This window comes from Schistocerca cancellata, chromosome 2 (genome assembly GCF_023864275.1).
Source record: "Schistocerca cancellata isolate TAMUIC-IGC-003103 chromosome 2, iqSchCanc2.1, whole genome shotgun sequence".
Classification (NCBI taxonomy): Eukaryota; Metazoa; Arthropoda; class Insecta; order Orthoptera; family Acrididae; genus Schistocerca; species Schistocerca cancellata.
The window spans coordinates 1,083,768,708-1,083,781,560 of NC_064627.1; the positions used below are offsets into that span (position 1 = coordinate 1,083,768,708).

General features: G+C 44.4%; 1 protein-coding gene across 1 annotated transcript in view; it reads left to right on the top strand.

Moving 5' to 3' along the window:
- The window catches only part of LOC126161225 (xaa-Pro aminopeptidase ApepP-like), a 290,593-nt gene that overhangs the window by 94,784 nt on the left and 182,956 nt on the right, over nucleotides 1–12,853 (top strand). The gene's annotated exons all lie outside the window — the stretch shown is intronic.

Sequence of the window (12,853 nt, forward strand, 5' to 3'; positions counted from 1 at the left end):
TATGTCTACAAATGCTAGTACGTAGGTTTGCTTTTCCTTAAACTAAGTCGCAGAGTCAGTATATTGCCTCACGTGTTGCAACATTTCTACGGAATCCAAAGTGATCTTCCCCGAGGTTGTCTTCTACCAGTTTTTCCATTCGTCTGTAAAGAATTCATGTTAGTACACTCCTGGAAATTGAAATAAGAACACCGTGAATTCATTGTCCCAGGAAGGGGAAACTTTATTGACACATTCCTGGGGTCAGATACATCACATGATCACACTGACAGAACCACAGGCACATAGACACAGGCAACAGAGCATGCACAATGTCGGCACTAGTACAGTGTATATCCACCTTTCGCAGCAATGCAGGCTGCTATTCTCCCATGGACACGATCGTAGAGATGCTGGATGTAGTCCTGTGGAACGGCTTGCCATGCCATTTCCACCTGGCGCCTCAGTTGGACCAGCGTTCGTGCTGGACGTGCAGACCGCGTGAGACGACGCTTCATCCAGTCCCAAACATGCTCAATGGGGGACAGATCCGGAGATCTTGCTGGTCAGGGTAGTTGACTTACACCTTCTAGAGCACGTTGGGTGGCACGGGATACATGCGGACGTGCATTGTCCTGTTGGAACAGCAAGTTCCCTTGCCGGTCTAGGAATGGTACAACGATGGGTTCGATGACGGTTTGGATGTACCGTGCACTATTCAGTGTCCCCTCGACGATCACCAGTGGTGTACGGCCAGTGTAGGAGATCGCTCCCCACACCATGATGCCGGGTGTTGGCCCTGTGTGCCTCGGTCGTATGCAGTCCTGATTGTGGCGCTCACCTGCACGGCGCCAAACACGCATACGACCATCATTGGCACCAAGGCAGAAGCGACTCTCATCGCTGAAGACGACACGTCTCCATTCGTCCCTCCATTCACGCCTGTCGCGACACCACTGGAGGCGGGCTGCACGATGTTGGGGCGTGAGCGGAAGACGGCCTAACGGTGTGCGGGACCGTAGCCCAGCTTCATGGAGACGGTTGCGAATGGTCCTCGCCGATACCCCAGGAGCAACAGTGTCCCTAATTTGCTGGGAAGTGGCGGTGCGGTCCCCTACGGCACTGCGTAGGATCCTACGGTCTTGGCGTGCATCCGTGCGTCGCTGCGGTCCGGTCCCAGGTCGACGGGCACGTGCACCTTCCGCCGACCACTGGCGACAACATCGATGTACTGTGGAGACCTCACGCCCCACGTGTTGAGCAATTCGGCGGTACGTCCACCCGGCCTCCCGCATGCCCACTATACGCCCTCGCTCAAAGTCCGTCAACTGCACATACGGTTCACGTCCACGCTGTCGCGGCATGCTACCAGTGTTAAAGACTGGGATGGAGCTCCGTATGCCATGGCAAACTGGCTGACACTGACGGCGGCGGTGCACAAATGCTGCGCAGCTAGCGCCATTCGATGGCCAACACCGCGGTTCCTGGTGTGTCCGCTGTGCCGTGCGTGTGATCATTGCTTGTACAGCCCTCTCGCAGTGTCCGGAGCAAGTATGGTGGGTCTGACACACCGGTGTCAATGTGTTCTGTTTTCCATTTCCAGGAGTGTATTTTGCAGCCGTGACTTATCCCAAACAAAGCGGGAGTTGACAGATGTGAAAATTACCGAACCATCAGTTTAATAAGTCACAGCTGCAAAATACTAACGCGTATTCTTTACAGACGAATGGAAAAAACTGGTAGAAGCCGACCTCGGCGAAGATCAGTTTGGATTCCGCCGAAATGTTGGAACACGTGAGGCAATACTGACCCTACGACTTACCTTAGAAAATAGATTAAGGAAACGCAAACCTACATTTCTAGCATTTGTAGACTTGGAGAAAGCTTTTGACAATGCTAATTGGAATACTCTCTTTCAAATTCTAAAGGTGGCAGGGGTAAAATACAGGAGGTGAAAGGCTATTTACAATTTGTGCAGAAACCAGATGGCAGTTATAAGAGTCGAGGGGAATGAAAGGGAAGCAGTGGTTGGGAAGGGAGTGAGACAGGGTTGTAGCCTGTCCCCGATGTTATTCAATCTGTGTATTGAGCAAGCAGTAAAGGAAACAAAAGAAAAATTCGGAGTAGGTATTAAAGTCCATGGAGAAGAAATAAAAACGTTGAGGTTCGCCGATGACATTGTAATTCTGTCAGAGACAGCAAAGGACTTGGAAGAGCAGTTGAATGGAATGGATAGTGTCTTGAAAGGAGGATATAAGATGAACATCAACAAAAGCAAAACGAGGATAATGGAGTGTAGTCGAATTAAGTCTGGTGATGGTGAGGGTATTAGATTATGAAATGAGACACTTAAAGTAGTAAAGGAATTTTGCTATTTGGGGAGCATAATAATTGATGATGGTCGAAGTAGAGACGATATAAAATGTAGACTGGCAATGGCAAGGAAAGAGTTTCTGAAGAAGAGAAATTTGTTAACATCGAGTATAGATTTAAGTGTCAGGATGTCGTTTCTGAAAGTATTTGTATGGAGTGTAGCCATGTGTGGAAGTGAAACATGGACGATAAATAGTTTGGACAAGAAGAGAATAGAAGCTTTCGAAATGTGGTGCTACAGAAGAATGCTGAAGATTAGATGGGTATGTCACATAACTAATGAGGAGGTATTGAATAGAATTGGGGAGAAGAGAAGTTTGTGGCACAACTTGACTAGAAGAAGGGATCGGATGGTAGGACATGTTCTGAGGCATCAAGGGATCACAAATTTAGCATTGGAGGGCAGCGTGGAGGGTAAAAATCGTAGAGGGAGAGCAAGAGATGAATACACTAAGCAGATTCAGAAGGATGTAGGTTGCAGTAAGTACTGGGAGATGAAGAAGCTTTCACAGGATAGAGTAGCATGGAGAGCTGCATCAAACCAGTCTCAGGACTGAAGACAACAACAACAACAACAGTTCGGTAATTTTCACACTTGTCAACACTTGCTTTCTTTGGCATTGGAATTATCATATTCTTCTTGAAGTGTGAGGGTATTTATCCTGTCTCATACATTTTGTTCTCCAGATTATGGAGTTTTGTCATGGCTGACTCCAAATGCAATCAGTAGTTCTAATGGAATTTTGCCTACTCCTGGGGTCTTTTTTCGACTTAGATCTTTCAGTGCTCTGTCAAACTCTTCACTCAGCATCGTATCTGCCATTTCATCATCATCTACGTCCTCTTCCATTTCCATAATATTACGCTCAACTTCATCGCCCTTGTATAGACCCTCTATGTACTCCTTCCACATTTCTGCCTTCCCTTCTTTGCTTAGAACTGGTTTTCCATCTGAGCTCTTTATATTCATAGAATTGGTTCCCTTTTCTCCAAAGGTCTCTTTAATTTTCCTGTAGGCAGAATCTATCTTGCCCTTAGTGATATATGCCTCTAAATCCTTATATTTGTCCTCTAGCCATCCCTGCTTATCCACTTTACACTTGCTGTCGATTTCATTTTTGAGACGTTTGTTTTCTTTTTGTCTGCTTCATTTACTGCATTTTTATATTTTCTCCTTTCATCAGTTAAATTCAGTATCTCTTCTGTTACCCAAGGATATCTACTAGCCCTCGTCTTGTTAATAACTTGATCCCCTGCTGTCTTCACTATTTCATCTCTCAAAGCTACCCATTCATCTCCCACTGTATTTCTCCCCCCCCCCCCCCCCCGTTCTTGTCAAGCGTTCTCTAATGCTCTCTCTGAAACTCTCTAAAACCTCTGGTTCTTTCAGTTTATCCAGGTCCCATCTCCTTACATTCCCTCCTTTTTGCAGTTTCTTCTGTTTTAATCTACAGTTCATAACCAATAGATTGTGGCCGGAATCCACATCTGCCCCTGGAAATGTCTTACAATTTAAAACCTGGTTCCTGAATCTCTGTCTTACCAATATATAATGTATCTGAAACCTTCCAGTATCTCCAGGCCTCTTCCACTATACAACCTTCTTTCATGATTCTTGAACCACGTGTTAGCTATGATTAAGTTATGCTGTGTGCAAAATTCTACCACGCACCTTCCTCTATCATTCCTTGCCCCCATTTCATATTCACCTACTACTTTTCCTTTTCTTCCTTTTCCTGTTATGGAATTCCAGTCCGCCATGACTGTTAAATTTTCACCTGCCTTCAATTTGTGAATAATTTCTTTTATCTCATCATACATTTCTTCAATCTCTTCGCCATCTATGGAGCTAGTTGGCATATAAACTTAAACTACTGTGGTAGGCGTGAACTTCGTGTCTATCTTTGCTGTGCATACGTGCTGTAAATCTGAAACACTTGAGACACTTAAATCTACATGCAGCTTTCTTAACGATTTTTTAGAAGTATTACTCTGCTTTCCCCTGAATTATTTAATTAATTTTCTTTTTTTTCTCGCACTCCCACATCCTATATGTCAGTGACGTTTTTCTGACTTTTAATATTCACCAGTCTCCTGTATAACTTTTATTTTGCCTGTCTCTGCTTGTGACGTGACCTACTGGCTCCACCACTGACACGCCACGGCCCCCTTTCTACTGACTGAAAACGCATATGCACTCGAATCGAAAAACTCGTCTTTGCAGCACGAGAATGCCCAAAGAATTTCCACCTTACAAGGAAGTTGCCCTCTACAGTTTGATACATTTACACTGTGTCTTAGTTATTGTATCTGCTCGCTCGGTGCTCTATATTCTTGCATTATCATATTTTATGTTTTCTTATGCAGGAGTAGCTAAGGACGCTGACTGTATGGTTTGACAGCGGACATTATGTAACACTATCCGGTAAAAAAAATGATCCCAAAAATCCAGCTATCTCCAATGTGCAAATGAGGCACGAATACAGCGCCCCAGACTTCCAAAGTTTTTAGACGATTACCACGGTAAGAACATACTCACTTGTCTCGTCATTTCGTGCTACTGTAGCTGGAAAACAATTTTCTTGGTTATAAGTATCTTTTTCCATGTTGCGTCGTGTATAGTACATGAAGACGCGCAGGCAGCGTTGATCACTGGTTGTTTTTACCAAAGAACATCGTTTGCTGCGGAGCTCCAATGCGGACGCACACAACCAGAGAACGCCGCTGCCCGGGCCACGTGACGCGGTCACGTGACGGCCATCCAGCGCCCGCAGCCGGCGCGGCCCTCGGCTATTCGGTCAGCGTCCGCGGCCATGTGACAGTTATCAGACGCGTTGAGTGTCTGGGATTAGCCGCCAGCAGGGGCGGATTACCGCTGATCGCTGTCCTCTGGCGCGAGGGCGATAAGTCGCTGCCCAGTCGTTTAAGCCCGACACTCTGCTCTATATAACACAAATTAGTCTCCCAGAACCCACGCTACAAGATTGTGAAAGAGGACGTCCAATACGGCTACTTGAACTCTGCTTACAAGGGAACCTCCCCATCACACCCCCCTCAGATTTAGTTATAAGTTGGCACAGTGGATAGGCCTTGAGAAACTGAACACAGATCAATCGAGAAAACAGGAAGAAGTTGTGTGGAACTATGAAAAAACTAAGCAAAATATACAAACTGAGTAGTCCATGGGCAAGATATGCAACATCAAGGGAGGTGCAAGTCCGGGAACGCCGTGGTCCCGTGGTTAGCGTGAGCGACTGCAAGATGAGAGGTCCTTGGTTCAAGTCCTCCACTGTGTGAAAACTTTAATTTTTGTATAATCAACTTCGCTCTCCAAAGTTCCAGGACATGTTCAGATTTGCTTGAACATATGCAGGATTTGACGGTCTACACACGGAAAAATTTGAAAACGTTAAAAACATATGTTTTGACAGAGCACAGGGGAAACCGTGCGACTGTGAAACTGTTGCATTCATTTGTTGCAGTTTATGTGACAGACTCTTATGTTTTCATCACTTTTTTGGGAGTGATTATCACATCCACAAGAAAACCTACATCGGGCAAGATAGAAGAATCTTTTTACCCATTCGCCAGGTGAACACGTTAGGTGGGTCGACAAGATATTCCTGTCATGTGACGCACATGCCGTCACCAGTGTCGTATAGAATATATCAGACGTGTTTTCCTTGAGGAATCGGTTGACCTATGACCTTGCGATCAAATGTTTTCGGTTCCCATTGGACAGGCACGTCCTTTCGTCTACTAATCGCACGGTTTTGCGGTGCGGTCGCAAAACAGACACTAAACTTATTACAGTGAACAGAGACGCCAATAGACGAACGGACGGATCATAACTTTGCGAAAATAAAGAAAATAAATATTTCACTTGAGGGAAGACTTGAACCAAGGACCTCTCGATCCGTAGCTACTCACGCTAACCACGGGACCACGGCGCTCCTACGCTTAAAAAGTCCTTGATGTTGCCTATTGTGGACATGGACTACTCAGTTTGTATATTTTGCTTATTTTTTCATAGTTCCACTCAACTTCTTCCTGTTTTCTCGAGTGGTCTGTGTTCAGTTTTTCAAGGCCTATCCACTGTGCCATCTTATAAATAAATCTGAGGGGGGTGCGATGGGGAGGTTCCCTTGTTAGCAGCCAATATATTGCAGTAACAGATATCATATCCCACTTCCCCCCCCCCTCCCTCCCCTGAAATCTTCCCGTTTAACGTATGGTGGTGCGCCATTGGAGGGTACAGTCCCAGTACGTTTGTCACGCGAAAACAATGAATTTTTCAATTGTCTTGTGTTTTCTTGCTGCCAGAAGAGATATAAGGGAGCGAAGAGGCCTCCTTCCCCCGTTCTGTTTCTATCCCTGATATTGCCAGGACTGTGGTCCAGTCTGGTATTGAAAGAAGCTTAATTCCTTTTGATAAAATTTAGTTTGCATTGCCTTTCGGTTTCGTGTAATTAATCAAATGGCATCACAACAAGCGCAGTCATGTGACAAGTCGCTAGGTGCCGGTAAGCCTCTCATTGTCTCTGACAACCATTTGTTCCTTAGTTGGATCGACATAGTATGACAACTGGTCTTTTGAATAGTTTGGTTTAGTTTAGTTATTTGCATGTTCCATGCACCATAACAATTACGATGTCGTTTTCGTGTCAGTCTCACATCTATAAATATACCTGCATTTACATGATTACTTAGGCTACATTTTTGTTAGAAACTGTGATTTATACTTAATTATGTTCAATACCTCTCTCTCTCTCTCTCTCTCTCTCTCTTTCCTTGAATAACAAGCATACACTTTATGTTAATACACATTTATAAATTCCTAACATCGTTACGGAAGTGGTCGAAGATTTTTATGGCTGAATGCCTCACTGCTTCCTGTGCCACTCTAAAGGCTGAATGAAATTTCTCCTCCTACTGTTGTATTTATGAATTATACTGTCGTTCTCAGATTGTGGCTGATTGCTCACAAGGGACTTCATAAAACATTAAATGTGCACTGGCGTGCAAAACTTAAAGACGAAAGTAATTTTGCATGATGCGTCACCACCAAGTAAGAGCTCGATGAAACTTTGACCATCGATAGGAAGAACTGCTGCAGTATAGTACAGAACGTAACTGCAAAAAAGTATACGAGGAGCCGAACAGAAATGCCACTTTTATTCTGAGACAATAATACGAGGGCGAGTCAAATGAAAACCTTAAATATTTTTTGCAATATTATTTATTGTGCAGAAGTGGTACAAAGCTGTATCACTTTTCAACATAATCTCCCCCACGCTCAATGCAAGTCCTCCAGAGCTTACAAAGTCCATAAATTCCTTTAGAAAAAAATTCTTTTGGTAGTCCGCGCAACCACTCATGCACCATGTGGTGTACCTCTTCATCAGAACGGAACTTTTTTCCTCCCATTGCTTCTTTGAGTGATCCAATCATATGGAAATTACTTGGGGCAAGATATGGTTAGTTTGGTGGATGAGGAAGACACTCAAAATGCAGGTCTGTGACTGTTGCAACTGTTGTACGGGCAGCGTGGGGCCTTGCACTGTCATGTTGCAAAAGGACACCTGCTGGCAGCAATCCACGTCCCTTTGATTTGATTGCAGGCCGCAGATGATTTTTTAGGAGATCTGTGTATGATGCACTGGTGACAGTGGTCCCTCTAGGCATGTAATGCTCCAAAATGACGCCTTTTTCGTCCCAAAAGAGAGTCAGCATAACCTTCCCTGCTGATGGTTCTGTTCGAAACTTCTTTGGTTCTGGTGATGAGGAATGGCGCCATTCCTTGCTCGCTCTCTTAGTTTCCGGTTGGTGTAAGTGAACCCAGGTTTCGTCCCCAGTAACGATTCTTGCAAGGAAGCCATCACCTTCTCATTCAAAGCACCGAAGAAGTTCTTCACAAGCATCAACACGTCGTTCTCTCATTTCAAGAGTCAGCTGCCGTGGCACCCACCTTGGAGACACTTTGTGAAACTGGAGCACATCATGCACAATGTGGTGTGCTGACTCATGACTAATCTGTATAAATGCTGCAGTGTCATTCGGTGTCACTCGGCGGTTTTCCTTCACTACGGCTTCAACTTCTGCAGTGTTCTGTGGAGTCACAACTCGTTGTGCCTGACTTGGACGAGGAGCATCTTCCACTGAAGTCACACCAATTGCGAACTTCCTACTCCATTCGTAGACTTGCTGCTGTGACAAACATGCATCACCTTACTGAACCTTCATTCATCGATAAATTTCAATAGGTGTCACACCTTCACTACGCAAAAACCGAATAACAGAACGCTATTCTTCCCTGGTGCAAGTCGCAAGTAGGGCGGCCATCTTCATACTAATACAGCGACGGTATGTGTGCATCTGCACTACGCTGCCACCTGCAGGCCATTCTGCAAGCTGTTTGTAGCACGCTTACCAACTTACAGGATGTTGTTGTCGTTGTGGTCTTCAGTCCTGAGATTGGTTTGATGCAGCTCTCCATGCTACTCTATCCTGTGCAAGCTTCTTCATCTCCCAGTACCTACTGCAGCCTACATCCTTCTGAATCTGCTTAGTGTACTCATCTCTTGATCTCCCCCTACGATTTTTACCCTCCACGCTGCCCTCCAATATTAAATTGGTGATCCCTTGATGCCTCAGAACATGACCTACCAACCGATCACTTCTTCTAGTCAAGTTGTGCCACAAACTCCTCTTCTCCCCAATTCTATTCAATACCTCCTCATTAGTTATGTCATCTACTCATCTAATCTTCAGCATTCTTCTGTAGCACCACATTTTGAAAGCTTCTATTCTCATCTTGTCTAAACTATTTATCGTCCACGTTTCACTTCCATACATGGCTACACTCCATACAGATACTTTCAGAAACGACATCCTGACATTTAAATCTATTCTCGATGTTTACAACCTTCTCTTCTTTAGAAACGCTTTCCTTGCCATTGCCAGTCTACATTTCATATCGTGTCTACTTCGACCATCATCAGTTATTTTGCTCCCCAAATAGCAAAACTCCTTTACTACTTTAAGTGCCTCATTTCCTAATCTAATTCCCTCAGCATCACCCGACTCAATTCGACTACATTCCATTATCCTCGTTTTGCTTTTGTTGATGTTCATCTTATACCCTCCCTTCAAGACACTGTCTATTCCGTTCAACTGCTCTTCCAAGTTCTTTGCTGTCTGTGACAGATATACAATGTCATCGGCGAACCTCAAAGTTTTATTTCTTCTCCGTGGTTTTTAATACCTACTCCGAACTTTTCTTTTCTTTCCTTTACCGCTTACTCAATATACAGATTGAATAGCATCGGGGAGAGGCTACAACCCTGTCTCACTCCCTTCCCAACCACTGTTTCCCTTTCATGTCCCTCGACTCTTAGAACTGCCATCTGGTTTCCGTACAAATTGTAAATAGCCTTTTGCTCCCTTATTTTACCCCCGCCACCTTCAGAATTTGAAAGAGAGTATTCCAGTCAACATTGTCAAAAGCTTTCTCCAACTCTACAAATGCTAGAAACGTAGGTTTGCCTTTCCTTAATCTTTCTTCTAAGATAAGTCGTAGGGTCAGTATTGCCTCACGTGTTCCAACATTTCTACGGAATCCAAACTGATCTTCCCCGAGGTCGGCTTCTACCAGTTTTTCCATTCGTCTGTATAGAATTCGTGTTAGTATTTTGCAGCTGTGACTTATTAAACTGATAGTTCGGTAATTTTCACATCTGTCAACGCCTGCTTTCTTTGGTATTGGAATTATTATATTCTTCTTGAAGTCTGAGGGAATTTCACCTGTCTCATACATCTTGCTCACCAGATGGTAGAGTTTTGTCAGGACTGGTTCTCCCAAGGCTGCCAGTAGTTGTAATGGAATGTTGTCTACTCCTGGGGCCTTGTTTCGACTTAGTTCTTTCAGTGCTTTGTCAAACTCTTCACGCAGTATCATATCTTCCATTTCATCTTCATCTACATCCTCTTCCATTTCCATGATATTGTCCTCAAGAACATCGCTCCTGTATAGACCCTCTATATACTCCTTCCACCTTTCTGCTTTCCCTTCTTTGCTTAGAACTGGTTTTCCATCTGAGCTCTTGATATTCATGCAAGTGGTTCGCTTTTCTCAAAAGGTCTCTTTAATTTTCCTGTAGGCAGTATCTATCTTACTTCTCGTGAGATAAGTCTCTACATCCTTACATTTGTCCTCTAGCTATGCCTGCTTAGCCATTTTGCACTTCCTGTCGATCTCATTTTTGAGACGTTTGTATTTCTTTTTGCCTGCTTCATTTACTGCATTTTTATATTTTCTCCTTTCATCAATTAAATTGAGTATCTCTTCTGTTACCCAAGGATTTCTACTAGCCCTCGTCTTTTTACCTACTTGATCCTCTGCTGCCTTCACTACTTCATTTCTCAAAGCTACCCATTATTCTTCTATTGTATTTCTTCTTACAGGATAACGGCGCGAAATTTTGATTTGTTACTACAAATTTAAGGTTTTCATTTGACCCACACTCGTAACACTGAAGTCGCCGAAATTCATGGTGATCCCCTGGATACTACAAAAAGCGGTACACTGTTCTTAATAGCGTGTGTGATCAGCATGGGTGGCAAAGCATGCTCTGCTGTGTGGTCCCATGCCACAAGGTGTGTAAGGAGTTCTTGTGATAGTGCGTCCCATTCCTCCACCAACTCGGTTGACACCTACAGGCTTGTGAACGTGCTGCTCTGAGTCTTCCCACCATACCACCCACCGTTGGGATTTAAGTCTCGGGAATGGGCAGGTCAGTCCATTTGCCGAATATCCTCTGATTCCAAGAGCTCGTCAATCTGCGCTGTTCGACGTGGTCGCGTATTGTCATCCATAAAAATGAATCCACGGCCGAATCCGCTGCTGAAGAGACCCCATGTGAGGAAGGAGTACAGTGTAACAACAACTTTGACTTGTAATTGTACCGTGTTCAAAGATCTGGAGCTCAGTATGCCCATGCTACATTATGCCTCCCCATCCCATAACGCTTGGACCACAGAACAATGATGTTAGTCAATGTTTCTAGATCCACTACATGATCCCACCTCTTGCCATATGAGGGTACTTTCAGCACTGTCAGACATGATAGTTTTGGTGGTCCAGGTGTTTTCGAAGTGGGGAGGCATATTGGTGCATGGGCGTGCTGGCCTCCAATTCTTTGAACACGCTACACTCACCAATCATCTTTATTATGACACTGTAGTCCTTAATTTTTATGGATGACAATGCACAACCAAACGATCAACGCAGATGGACAAGGTCTTCGAATGATAGGATATTCAGCGAACGCAATGGCCTGCTTGCTCCTCCAACTTAAACGCCATCGAGCACGTGTGGGATACGTATTGCAGCACATCCACGTGCGCCAACGACCAGAGCATGTGAGCGCGTTGCAGAGCATGAATTGCTGCCCGTGGTGATCACACACCCTATTAACAACATTGTCCCGCACTTGTAACATCTAGGGGGCCATGGTGAATCTCGTTCACTTCAGTGTAACTATTGTCTTTGAATAAAAGTGTCATTTCTTTTTGTCTCAATGCGTATTTCTTTCAGTTACCTTCCGCATTATAATGTAACAATTCTTTCAACGTGGTCCATGTTCCATCAAGCTATGTTACTTCCCAGAGACACAATTACTTTCACCCTTAAATTTGGTACATCAGTGTCAATTAGAAGATGTAAACGGGAGAATGATATGGAGGAGGCTTTTTACAGGGTGTTTGCATAAATGGCTGTATGCTAGACATTTACAAGTTGCTAAAGCATGTAGTGGCTTACATCACGGAGCTGATAGATGGATGTGGTTACTGGTCGAAGAAACGGTCTTGGCAATGAATTTCAGAGTGGAATGGTTCCTATGGGGTGTTTATAAAAATAAAAAAAAATGGCTCTGAGTACTATGGGACTTAACATCTGTGGTCATCAGTCCCCTAGAACTTAGAACTACTTAAACCTAACTAACCTAAGAACATCACACACATCCATGCCCGAGGCAGGATTCGAACCTGCGACCGCAGCAGTCGCGCGGTTCCGGACTGAGCGCCTAGAACCGCTAGAACACCGCGGCCGGCTATAAAAATCGAAATAAATCATATTGTTTATGTAGTGTAATCTTTGAAAGCACACTACTGGCCATTAAAATTACTACACCACGAAGATGACGTGCTAAGACGCGAAATTTAACCGACAGGAAAAAGATGCTGTGATATGCATATGATTAGCTTTTCAGAGCATTCACGCAAGGTTGGCGCCAGTGGCGACACCTTCAACGTGCTGACATGAGGAAACTTTCCAACCGATTGCTCATACACAAACAGCAGTTGACCGCCGTTGCCCGGTGAAACGCTGTTGTGATGCCTCGTGTAAGAAGGAGAAATGCGTACCATCACGTTTCCGACTTTGATCAAGGTCGGATTGTAGCCTATCGCGATTACGATTTATCGTATCGCGACATTGCTG